The following is a 13,522-nucleotide window of genomic DNA, read 5'->3' as shown; positions in this document are numbered from 1 at the left end:
CAGTTCTCAGCTGTGAAGCCTTTTGTGTAGTGAGATGAGACATTTTTGCAACACACTGGTGCTGCGCCCTCACTGGCGCTGGTGTCCCCATACCACTGGGGTCCCTACGAGGCCTCCTCCAACCCCTACAGCCTCACCCAAACCTCCGGTGTAATAAACAACCACAACACATACTGCAAGCCTCCTGGCTACAACTAAAACCTATGGCACCTAGCCACTACAAAGGAAGCCGCCTGGCTATAACTTAGCACCATTACTCCAACCTTCGGAGCTCTCATGAGCTGTACTGGCCATCGGGCTTCTACCCATCTCTCAGCCAAGGGAGCTCCTACCTCTCCAGCTGCTGGCCTCAGCCCTGGGCTTTATAAGGGCCAGGCCCTGTCCCCCTCTGGCCAGCTGATTCTTATCAGTTGCCCTGGCACCCTGCAGCTGTGCTCATTATCTCCGCTGGGGCTCCTTGTGTACTATCAGAGCTTCTCCTCTGGCAGCTTTCCCCTCTCTAGGAGCAGGAGCACGGAGGTGCCCTGCGACACACACATTTTGCTAGGAGCACCTAAAGGTCTGTCTGCACCAGCGGGTCTCATTCTCAACCTTTGCTCAGCTCCAGATCCACGCTATTCGCTGCTCTTTATAACCATCCCTCATTTGAGCTCCTCTTAGGTGTACTCCCTCTTCATTTAAACCAGTGGGTCCTAGTCCTGTTCTCTCCAGTGACACGCCTGAGATCACCAGGCTTAAAATGTCTACTAGCTGTGAGCTCAGCATCATTTCTTCAGTCAAATCACCTCTCCTTCTTTCATATCAGAGACTAGCCAGTGGGTAAGAGGTTTCTGAGCTATTAGGCAGAATAAAACTTGAGGTCCCAGACTCTCAAGCACTGCAGGATTAAAGCTGCCTATAGGACAGAGGAAGGAGTCAAGAGGAAACGACGCCAGGCAGCCGAGACAGCCCTGAGCTAAACATGTTGAGTTGTTGGGATCCAAGGTTTTGGTTTTGATACCTGGAGGCAAAGAGACAGAGATGCAAAATTCTTCCTGAGACCCAGTTTTATACCTGAAACCCTCACATCTGCAGGTGACAGCCATCACCTTCTGCAGAAGGCAAGACATTAGGGGCCGACAACACCATGCTGGATGCCTGCTGCCTGGTGGTGTGGACTGTTGCCTACCACCCATGGGGGCTACGCTAAAAAGATGCAGAAGTGGCACGTGGACAGACAAAACAATAATGCAGCATTAAAAGTGTGTGTCGGGGAGGGAAAGACATACAGCAAGTCTGTTTGCTCTATCCCATAATAGAAACTAAGTACACTATAGTCATTTTTTACCAGTTGTTTCATTCGGGGGTAGATGACCATAGTTTTGTTTCCTATTCCTAACGAATGAGCAGCTCCCACCGCATTTCAACCCAGGCTCTTCGCTATCACAAAGCTCCAAGTCTGCTGGGAGGAAAACAGATCTACTGGCCTCATCCGCTCCACATTCCCCCTCTGTTCTCCTAATGCACGGTCCTCTTTTCCCCTCCTCCACCCTGTAAAAGCCTTCTGAGGGCCAACGACTGGTATCAGGAGGACTTTATGTCACAACAACCACCAGACAACCTGCAGGAAGAGACTCCAGCATCCTCATGGATGGGTGGTTACCCCAAGCCTCCAGAGCATCTACATAGCATGGCGCAGTCCCCTAGTACCCACAGGCCCATCACATGGAGGACGCGCACCGCTCGGTCTTACTTAGCAGTGCCCATTGACACATGCTGTACATGTACACAGCATGCTGCAGCGTTTACAAACCAACAAAACCCCAGGGAGATCCGAATTTAGGTTGAAAAAGGGCCTCCTATAACCAACGCCCCTAAACCTCCATTGCGTTTTTGAGCCTGCAAGACCATGCCGACAGGACAACCTCCACCTGACACGAGTGCCGGCACATCAATGAACTCAGCAGCATCATGATGCATACAGAAAACCGGAGTAATCACAGGGATAGGTGCAGTCACTCTGTAGGTACCGCCAGGACAATGCCACCCCTAGCAATCACTTACCGCTCTGCAGGTCAGAGTCCGTATCAACATCTGGGTTCGTTGTGGCATGAGAGGCTGGGTAGCTTTAAATGGCAAAGATTTCTGCACAGCCGGTCAGCAGCCCTCTGGGTAAAACAGAAAGAGACAAAAAAAGTATTATGTACCAGCATGTCCACGGCAAGTGTTTTGAAGACCCTCTCTGATTGCTGGCAGCAAGGCTACTGCATGCAACCAGGGGAGGGCACGTCTCAAGTATCTGGCACATTGGCCCTGACTTGTGATCTGAACATCCCAGATTGACTAATGAGCCTAATTTCTGGCATGTGTACCCGGCAGGATCCCTGTACAAGCATTGGAGGCCCTGGGGCCCTCATGGAAAGGCTACCAGGTCTCGGGGAATGCAGCAGATGCTTAGCAGCATACAGCAATGCTATGCAAAAATTAAGGATGTGAAGCGAAGAAGAAAATTGAATCCATGGAGTCTGCAGAGCGGGTTGTTAAGGAGGCGGACTGTAAATGTCCACATTGGACTCCTGATCCGAGGGACACAATTAACCCCTGCTCTAACACAACATCACTTTTCCCTTCCCGCCTGAAGGATGGTGCTGTCTGCTAGCACCATGCTACCGCTTGGGCTCAATACTGACTTGCAAGGAAAACTGTTGCGTGCCGAATCAACTCACCGCTTCTGTAAAGGATGTGGCATAACCTTGCTTTTCGTATGGGGAAGAGATTAGACTACTTCTCCATTCAAAGTGCAGGCTTGAGGCTGCCGGCAGCCAAGACTCTTCATGTACCACATGGGCAAACATTTTGGAGCAGCTCTTCTGGGGTGTGATCTGTTCACTGTATCCAAACTCCAGTTTCATTTGTTTCTAACAAGAGGCTTTGGATATCGCCCCTCTCTGGATGGGGAGCCCAGCCAGAGGGGCTGTACATATTGCAAACTGCCCCAAACTAAGGCTTGGCCTAGGCTGCATCTGGATGAGGAGATTAGATCTATAAATAGGCAGCTGCTCTGAATTTGCAATGGCTTATCTGGCTCAGAACAAAAAAGCAGGGCTCTCCATTCGGTGCTGGGGAGCTGGACTCATACGCCCCTCCCTGGGCAGACCAGAGAAGCAAGGTGCCTCTCCTCCCATCCCTCCTTCCTGGTTTAGAGCATCACCATGAGGAATGTCAAAGAGGACAGAAATGTACAGGGCAGATAGAAAGGCAGGCTCGCTCTGGGATCATTCCCACAGCTGCTTCATCTGAGCCTCCTCTTTTAGTGGAGCTCATTCATCCGGGGATTATGAGCAGGACGGGAGATGCAGAGTGCCAAGAGCAGAAGATGCCGTCTGAACCCACCCGTATTCTATGTCTCTTGCTACGAACATGTTAAGTGCCAGACTAGCTGTCTTGGGCCCAAAGCCTCGGTGCACCCTTGGAGGCGGGTATGCCAGGCAGCGATGCGCATGACAAACCTCCTGCACAACTTCTCACTAACTTGGAGAAGCCACAGGGAAGGCTGAGAGTTCACCCGCTCAGGCCTTCCCACCTCTGTGGAGACCACCCCTAAGCAACCCCAGCTACATTGGAGGCTTAGAAGAGATCACATGGAGATCCACTGACTTTCCCAGCCCTGCTCGTGACTGCCCTCAGCAGAGCCGGCCTCGGGACCCATAGACAGCCACTCCCAAGTAGGCACTCGATCCAGAAGAGCTGTGTGCGTCTTGCTGCCCCACCGTTTTGACCTGCATGCTGATGGATGATTTGGAGCCGTCATATGATGAAAAAGGCCATGCAGCCAACAAGTCCTGGGCTGTGTTGCTATCTGAGTCTCCTGTCCAGCAATCAGCTTCCTCCTCCAGCGCAAGGTGGTATGAAGCGGCCTATGCCGACTGCCTGTTTCTGTTTTACGCATCAGCTACCCACCTGAAAACTGTCTCTCTCATCTCACTTTCTCCTGGAACAATGATCCGGAGGTGGAAGCCGGTGCCCACCCTGTAATCAGAGCTGCAGCCAGCTGCATTATACTCCCAGAGTTGTGACTTCCACTTTCTCCCCTTTTTCTCCCCTTTGTGGGCTGCGCTTTCAGCCACCACCTGGGAAACTTGCTTCCCCACATCCCATCGGCTGACTCAAAAAGAAAGAATGGCCTACGTGCTTGGCTAGAGGGAAGGAAAATAGCTGGGGCAGGAGAGGAGGGAGGGGAGCAAGGGAGCAAAGCACATTCACCACCTCATCCCTGCTTTTCAAGGGACCTGAGAGAACTCCCAAAGAGAGGAAGCCTGGTTTATAGGTCCACACAGTCAGCCACCTTGACAAGTCAGTCTTGCACAAGAGACATACTCCAGGCTCCCCAGCTTAGGAATAAGGACAAGAGAGCTTCTTCCCCAATGGTCTCTCCCCACTCACTGTCCCAAAGGAACAAGGAAAAGAGCCAGTGGGTGGCAGCTAGAAACTTAGAACGAGTTAAAACTAAAGGTCTTCACCCAGACAATACAGAATGACTTTTAACTTCTTCAACAAAAAACACTTTTAACTTCAGGTTAAGCATGTTCACTGACATCCAGAATCAAAAAAGCACACTGAGCATATTTTTGGAAGCCGAAGCATTCAACTGCATGACGACTAGTTTTGACAACTCCGAACCGATCCCAAGCCTTCGCGCTTGTGCAGTCTCTTAACAAGAAAGAAAAGACACTGCAAAAAAGGGCCATTTTATCTTCCACAAGCAACCTGAACTCTGATCCTTTTGACTTCATGCTTAGTTGTTGGGTGATGTACAAGAGGAATACGCTATAATTAGAACAATAAGACAATGTGAAATGGCATGGCTTTTCTAGGGAGAATGAATAAATCAAGTGTTGCTTAATTTGAGGTGTCACACACTTTACAGTGTAGGTGTGAGAATACACGTTTCAGTTACACATCATTGGTGGATACAAAGCAGGTGTGGTTTGCGCGGTGTCTAAATAATATGATAAGTGAATGTTAGTACTGCTTGATTAGAGCGCGTTTGTGGAAGATGCCTCACAGTCCGGTGACTACGTGCTTTGGCGCACCATCATAGTCAGGGATGTGGGGGATGCATCTTCCAACGGCGGGCTGAGCCTCTTTGATTTAAAAACTAAGTTGAACTGGAGAAGCGAGGGACAGTCTGTCGACTGAATGAGTCAGAATTACGGCCGTTTTGAAAACACCGGGTGCTAATTTTAATGGGAAACATTAGCAAATTGGACACCAGCATATATTTTTTACCATTCCCCTCCTGAAAAATGGAACAAAACCCAGAAGACTGTCAAAACCCGCTCATCCTTCACGGCATCCCCCTTTCCTGCCTGCATGTACGTGTTTTCTTTCTAGATTGCAATTTTGGGGCGACTGGCTTTCCACCCGCACGGGAGCAAACACATTGTTGAGGTGATGCTAACACCACAATTACAAGTTTTATAAGCAGAGCATAAAGGTATTTAGAGTCTTCTTATCTGTTACTTCAGCAGATCATTTCCATACATTTGAATGATTAGGGTCCCTGTAATGCTCTTGGTATGTATTTTTGGTAACTCTTATGTCACCTAGCAACCTCAACTTCACATGAACGAAGTTCATTGTCTGGAAATCTATTATCCTCTCAGCTGGCATTGGAAAGGCACCCGAGGCACAGAAAGACCAAGAGCCAGCTCCCAGATGGGACGTGGTGCTTAAACTGCAAAGTCGAACCTTTAGGGCGTCTGGTCTCCGAAGCAGGATGCAGAGCCCTGCTCCTTGTTCCCGAGAACGGAGCAGAACCCCGGGGCTAGGGACAGACGTTACACATGAACCAGTTCAAGTGGTCAGAAACTGGTTTAAAACTGTAACAGAACGCAGAAACCAGTTTGAACATGGTTCAAGATCAACCCGATTGAATGCAGCGTTCAATCCGGTTCATGCAATGCCTGGCGTGGACCCCTGTGCTTCTGTTCCATCCAAGCCACTTGTTCATGTGTCCTTGAACATGGGAAAACCTTTCCATGGGTCCTACAGCCACAGCTGAGATGCAGGAAAAACCTGTCTGGAGCTAAACTACACCGTGACAAGCTCAAGGCTCTCTAGCTGTACGGCGCGGCTGCATGTGGCTTTACAGGGGAAACATGACTTTCTCCAAACCACAGGCCCTTTATGAAGCAGAAGGAAAACCTGCTAGCTGCCAGCGGTTCAGGGCCTTTGATGCGTCGCTGGGCTGCTTTGGTTGAGGCCAGTAGGGAGCCGCGGTGACACATCCCCGGGAGCCAGTACAATGGTGTGTGCAGCGCAGGTCAGACACTGGTGTTTTTGAGTGCAATAATTACTTACTAGCTTGGTCCGGCTTCCGACTGACCTCTTCGAGAAGCCAGCGGTGTGTGCATGGATGTTAACACGCCGGGGACCTGCTATGGGAAGCTCATTTGTAACAACAGGCCCCAAACAGAAGGTTTCTGCACAAGCAATCCGCCCCGCTGAGCTGCAAAAACGCCTCTGCCCTGACCTTCCCGGCAAATCCCACTCCCATTTACCATTTCACTTGTCTAAGAGAGACTGGGAGGAGGTAGGAAATCTGGTAAGAACTATCTTTTACGCTAATGCCCTATTTGCCTCTGCAAAGGATAACCACTGGGAGCAGCTGGATGGGGGAGATGGGGAGGAGAAGGCATTAGGAAGCACCACGTCTGGAGCAGACGCCTGTGACAAGAAAGCCAGTGCAGAACAGCGTAGGCTGGGAAGAAGACAACAGGGCTAAATCAGGCTTTTGGGATCCCAAAACGTGGACCAACACAGGGGCCAAGCAATGGGAGATCTGTTGAGACATTACAACTGGCCACCTCTTAACAGCCTCTGGCCTACATTTTGCTTTTTAGATGCCCGGGCTCTGCAGAACTCAAGTCAGCTGAAGGAGGACAGAGCACATGTAGGGCCACGTTGGCAGCGAACGTTAGCGGATGCAGGTAAGACGCCATGGCGCCTGGGCCTCTCCTACAATCCCGTGTTGCTGCAGAGGCCAAGAATTAATTATCTCCCCTGCTTTTGCATCCTCCCCTGCAGAAAGTTTCTAGGCTAGAGGTTCCTTGGTCAACCTGAGTTTTCCAACTGAGTGCCAGTGATGCTTGGGGTAAAGTGGAGGCGACACAATGCTGGGGGGGATGATACTCACAACAAGGGAGCCCATGACCAAATTCAGGTTGAAGATGCATGGTCTGCTGGCCAGGAAGCAGCACATGCATAGACCAGGGTACTCGGAAAGTGCCGAGGAAAAGCGGAGTCACCACGTGGCTGGGGAATAGGTGGCCAGCAACACCTAGAACAGGGGTGGGCAATTATTTTGGGCGGAGAGCTGCTTATTGAGTTTTGGCAAGCCATCGAGAGCCACATGACAGGCAACCAGAGGGAGCTAAATATTAATTTTCTAAATTTTTAGGGGCCCCGTGGGCCGGATAGAATGGGCATTCGGCCCACGGGCCACATTTTGCCCACCCCTGACCTAGGATCTCCAGTGACACAGGTTGTCAATGGTTTCTTGAAAGCACCCCAAGCGTGCAACAATCCATCCAGCTTCATCGCCTTTTCTGTTGTTTGGCCAATTTCCCAGCAGGTCTTGCAAACAATGGCTCAGTGTCAAGACTGATTTGTGAGCAAAAATGCAATAATTAGGCAACCAGCAGAGAAGTGCTTTCACCAGCACGCTCCCTCCCACATACCGCAGCTCAAAGATCTGGCAACTCAGATCCCCTTGGAGGAAAGGAATTAATTCTTTCCTTGTAAATAAGGATGCAGTGATACGTCTCCCTGCCTAGCCTAACATGTGCCCCATAAATTACCTTATCTGATTAACGCAAGAGCCTGTCTACCATGCAGGGACTAAACAGAGAGCGCCGTGCTTTTCTGGGAATGAGGGGGAAACCAAAAGCTATGTCTGAGATGTCCACAGTGTGCATGAGCAGGAAAATTAATGAAGGCAGAGGGCTTTTCTGCCCCCTCCCTGCCATTTGTCACACATCGTTAATATTCCTGCTCATGAAAAAAGGTCATTGTTTAGATTGTGTTTAAGTCACTTAAAATCGCTAGCTCGCTAATGTGCGGCCCTGCTCTCCCTTCTCTTCCCTAATCAGTATTTGATTACTGGCCTTTCCCCTCCAGCTTGAATAGCAGCTAATTTTTGCGCAAAGGTCAATGGCCAAAATGCCTTCTGGAGTCATTGCGAGTCAACAGCTTTCAGGGTCAAGACTCGGTGGGTAGTTATAGCATTGGTGCAGAATGGGTCTATCAGCAAATGTCTCACGGAGAAGCCAGGCGGGGAGATCCAGCCTTGGCTGTAGGAAGACAGCTGCAGGAAGATGGGACAAGCAGGTTGATGCTTTCTTCCTTCCCATTAGGCAATTTCCCCCTGGGTCACCAATTGCAAGATCCATCATGTCAAACCAACCTGACCCAAAAGCAGATGAAAGGAAATGAGAGAGGAGCCAATGGACTTCAGTTCCAACCAAGACAAGAACTGAGCTGAGATCCAAGAGACAGCTTTGCTCCTACTATGAGATCCAGTGATCGGCTGCCCAAAGCATTTGACGAAATGATGAATTGATGCCCCTTTGGGTGGAGATGCAAGAACCACATGTTAAACTAACTGGCATATTGTCTCCCAGACTAACTAGCATATTGTGCGGACAGAGAAAAGAAGCTCCATCAGGATGACCCAAACTCCCCGAGGACCAACAGAAGGGTAACGTGTGTCCTGCAGATGACCTACTGGTCTGAGCAGAGACCTGGGAGCCACCAACAATGGGGCCCAAACCAGGTTCTCGTGCTGACTTGTTGCAGGGCAATGGCTGAATCCCATCAGCTCTGCATCTCAGCTCCCCCTCTCCTGCCTCCCTCTCCAAGCAGAAAACTGACGGTAATAATTGCCCCACCTCCGGGTATTATCTGTATTTTCTAATTATGTCCCTGTGATGACATGCTGCAAGTCCGGGCTGGTTTCACTGCCAAGGTGATTCTCAATTCAGAGCAAGTCTTATCCTTCCTGCTCAGCACATTGCTTGAGAACTTCGCTTCCCAGACACCTGCACTATTTACCGACTCTGTGGGGGGTCTGGTGGGGATTAATTGAATGCTCACAAAGCACTTTGAAGATGTGAAGTGCTAGAGAAATGTCGAAGGTAGGAGTGGGACTGAAAAAAGGGAAATCTGCATGGAGTGTTCTTGCTCAGGTACAGGACCGAGCAATCTTTTCCTCTACCTTACCCAGACATTGTCCCCCGTGCCTTCCCCGAGGCAGCTGAGTGGGAACGAAAAAATGCCAAGTGTCATCCAGTGCTGAGAGCCCTTTTCCAAGGCAAAGAAGTGCCATCGCTCTCATGCCACACACATAAAGTCAGACTTTTAGCCACTGATGCTTCCTACCATTGGACGCACCTTTTGTTTCGTGGGAAGTGCGCGTGTGCGTGTTTGTGCAAAGTCCCTCATCCCCACACAGACCCTACTATGCACATGACATGCTCTTTGAGTACTGGTCACGCAATGACATCTCTATACAGCTAAAAGCCCAGCACAGGAAAAGACAAGGCACAGTGGGTACATTGTCGCATGGACTTTTGGCAACTGTTAAAGTCCCTAAGGCATTTTCTGTACGAGAAGGGATGATTAGGAGCCATGGGATTAACCCAGAGGTCCAAACTTCCCAAGATGCCCAGATGGTTGAGACCTCATCTGGAACATCAGTGCACAGGCCTCAGCACAACCGTAGCCTGGGTAAATGTATGTGCTCTTTCATGCGGATGCAGAACATTTCATATCCGTTCCTAAATCACTGCAACATTGCCATGCGCTGCTGGAGAGCCACCATGCTCTGAGCCACCCATGCAGGTGGCTGGGGCATTTCCAGCAAAGGAGGCACCACAGACCTTTGGGAATGAAGAACACCGGGCAAACATCAGAGATTCGAGCCCTTTCTGCTCCCACAAGTGGCCGCGCAGCAGCCAGCAAGGCAACCCCTGACTCACCTTGCATTTCACGTCTGCTGAATCTCACGGGGGTGTCCAGAGCTTTCGAGGCCTTGAATTTATTTGCCTGCTCAATGCATGAAACCTTAGTTCTGCTTCAATTTATGTTACAGTACTTCTGAGCAGCCCTAGAGCCCCATTTTACACCAAAACATATTCTTTTTATAAGCATCCATTGGATATGGGTCCCTGGCCTGCCAGCTTACAGTCTATTAGCCTCTGCACTAAATTATTTTAGCCTGTGAATTTGTTGCCTTGTCTGCCCGGCTGTGTCTTAAGCTGTCAACTAGATTTCAGATGCAGTTTTTAATTTGGGGAGCTTGGGGGCTAAGTCTCAAATCCCCAGCTAGCCGAAGTCATGGCTGTCACCGTGCGGCACGCTGCGGCTACTCCAAACTCTGCAGTGACAGCAGGAATAGGACCTAAATGGGAGACCCTCCCTTGACGATGGCACACAGTTAAGCAGCTCTGAATGCTCGCAGTGGAGAAGAGCGATGTGCAAGCATGCCAAGAGATGCAAACCCATTTTCTCAACAAAAAGCCTTCATTTTGGTGATGGAAAATTCCAATAGCAAAAAAATAAAATAAAAAAAAATAGGCATCATCTCTGACAGCCGCTATACCCAAGGGGGCAGCTCTTTGAAGACTTTCTGTAGGAGCTCCCCTGTGGCAAGCTGGTGTGTGACTCGGGCTCCCAGAGAGACCCACAGCCCTGTTTCAGTGTTAAATTCTAGAAGGGTGCGCTGGAATCAGGCTAACAAGCTTTATAACTCGCTTTCAGCAAGTAAAAATGTTAGTGCTTAGGGATAGGGGGGGCTGGAAATGGAAAAGAAAGGGAAAAAACCCAAAGAACATGCCAGAGCAATGGCCCAGGGACCACAGACCTCTGCTATTCTCTAGGAAAGAGCAACAGCTCTGCAAATTTCTCTTACCCCATGAGCCTTTCCACTAGGTACAAGGGACTGTCTGTAAAATGGCAGTAGGGGTTTTTTTTGTTTTAAAGATGGGCACGCACCGAATGGAGACTGGGACCATTACTGTATTGCTACAGGTCAACGGGTAGATGGGAAACAACATAGGGGTACTATAAGCTGGATGGCAGCTTGCATTAATTGCAACAGGAACCTGTGGTGTGAAGGTGGCTTGCAGGCATCCGGGGATCAAGCCACAAAGGGCTCTCCGGACCAGTGCCAGTACCTCAAATGGCACCCAGTTGCAAGTCGGTGGGCAGCACAGTCTTTGGAAAACTGGCGCAGAGTGCCCCTGCATCACCCACCAAGCCTGGTTTGGATCAGCCCTCCACAGGGCTTGCGGCTGCGGTCACTGCTGGATTCCCGAGGCCTGGGATTACTGATGGGAAAGCAGTTGTTCGGCAAGGAGACGGCAATCCCAGGTGAGCTGGCAGGACACTTGGGAATACCAACTGGGAGGCGTTCACTAATCTGCATCCTACTGACCCAGCCGGGACTTAGCCAAGGGCCTCCTGGTAATTCTTCAGGACAGCAAATTCATTTACCTTTGAAATGGCCTCGATTGCAGCAGAGAGCTGGCATCTTCAAGAAGGCTTCCTAGGCAAATGGGGGAGACAGCTATTCCTTGGGCTCCCTAGAAGATCTACCGTACCCACCCTGCTCCAAACAAGCAAGCAAGAAGCACGACGCCGAACTATCAATATGCCATCAACAGGATTCTCGGGAACAGAGACGCATCGCGTACGCTTTGGCGTGGGCTTCTCGCTGGACTCCAAAGCCGGGCTGGGATTTGCTAGGTCTATTTGTAGTGTGCTGGTTTGACGTTTGCTCTGAAACTCCAAACGACAAAAAAGGAAAAGACAGACAATAAAAGAACAAAGTCTGGGAGAAAGAAGATGGGGCGGGGGGAAGATTTTGCTCAGAGGCTCATTGATGCTAAATATTAATGTGATCCTCTCCTCTTGCTACATGGGTTGGTATTAACCACGCACTGCATTCCCCCTGCATCACACTAAGAGACGCCGTGCTGCCGTCTTTCTGCTTAACTACCCTTTCCCCACTTCCCGTGCATATCTGTGGACATTTAGGATCCTATGGAGACTTCATCCCCACCCAGTGCCGGGTCAATCATCTCTGCTCCAGCCACATTTCTGTTATGATTAGCTACATTTTGCCTTCAAGTCAGTGCCCTCACCCAGAAATTACTGCAGTAAGGGATTCTTCTTCACTTTTTATCCTACAAATTGGTAGCTTTTCAACAACCAAGGCATGCTGCCCCCAGACGCAGCTGTGGTTTGGTGGCAGCAAGGGGCATAGACACCATGATCCCCGAGTTTAATATCCACAAGCCCAACATTGCACTGTGCAATAGGCATACAGCATTTGTTTAGGACTAATATTTTATTTCTTCCTTCACTGCATGTCATTCCTTTACATACAATCCTCTCCGCCTGCCTTGTTAAAAACGGCATCGCTTTCCAGGGGTGAAGGATCAAGCAAGAAGACATCAAGCCTTGACCGGCAATCTATTAAAAAAAAGAAATCCATCATAATGAAGCTGCATATAAAAAATTAACGTGGAGCTGATTCATTGCCCTCCAACACATGAGCTGCATCAGGCAAAACCCACCTACAGTGCTGTGTGTCCCCTTTCAGTACTGACGGTACATCCGAGAGAGAGACTGCAATGCAGGCCAGCAGAGAAGGGCAAGAAGGCAGGTGCTTCTCAGGGAAGAGCATGGACAGGGCTCAGCCATCACCAGCACCCCGAATTTGCTAGCGAACTTTGCTACAGCTTTTAAGTTCAGGTAGGCCAGAGGGGAAAAAAAACAGACCCGCACGGAAAATGGGTTCTTGCGGCTGTCGGTCTCCTTTCCACGTCACCCAGGAGGCTCTCATCCTCACGTCCCCCTCCTGAATTTTTCATGCTCACCGTAGTGCAGAGCTTGATGGCGGCTGCTGGCAGAAACGCCAGCCTGCCGCATGGCAGAGTGGGGAGAGAGGCACCACTCTCCAAAAAAGGAAAAAAGCGTGCGTGAAATCCAGAACGTGCACAAATACAGTGCAAATCTACACCCATGCACAAGGGAGGGGGTCAGAAAACAGAGTTAATGGAGCGACTGCTCATAGCCGCTGGCCCTCACCCCCACGGCTGAGTTTGCAGCACTGGCAGCTCTCCAGTCTGGATCCAAACGGGCCACGCTGGCCCAGCATTTATCTGAGTTTTGTGGGCTGAATTTCCATGCCTTTTACAAGTAGGTGCAGAAGCTGAGGGCACTCAGTAGTGTGTACTCCCAGCAGGGTTGTGCGGGTGGTGGTGATCACGTGGAACGAAGTTTTAAGCAATGAGCTTTGACTAGGAATTGGGGGCAGGGAAGGTTTGAAATGGCCGTGACACGTAGATGCCTCGTTGAGCAGCACCGCCTCACTATTCAGTCCGAATCCTCCACCCAGGGCAACTGAAGCCCTTAGTAATAACCCAGCCTGGAGTCTGGCCGAGCTGCCAGAACGGGATCCTTAATTTTGCAAAAA

General features: G+C 50.1%; 1 protein-coding gene across 1 annotated transcript in view; it reads right to left on the bottom strand.

Moving 5' to 3' along the window:
- The window catches only part of LINGO3 (leucine rich repeat and Ig domain containing 3), an 87,639-nt gene that overhangs the window by 60,479 nt on the left and 13,638 nt on the right, over positions 1-13,522 (bottom strand). The window contains exon 2 of the mRNA XM_019489947.2: positions 2,044-2,147. The gene's annotated coding sequence lies outside the window, so the exon portion shown is untranslated. The remainder of the gene's footprint in view (positions 1-2,043; positions 2,148-13,522) is intronic.

Source organism: Alligator mississippiensis, chromosome 16 (genome assembly GCF_030867095.1).
Source record: "Alligator mississippiensis isolate rAllMis1 chromosome 16, rAllMis1, whole genome shotgun sequence".
NCBI lineage: Eukaryota > Metazoa > Chordata > Crocodylia > Alligatoridae > Alligator > Alligator mississippiensis.
The sequence above is the reverse complement of the archived record's forward strand: the minus strand, read 5'-3'. Positions and strand labels throughout refer to the sequence as shown.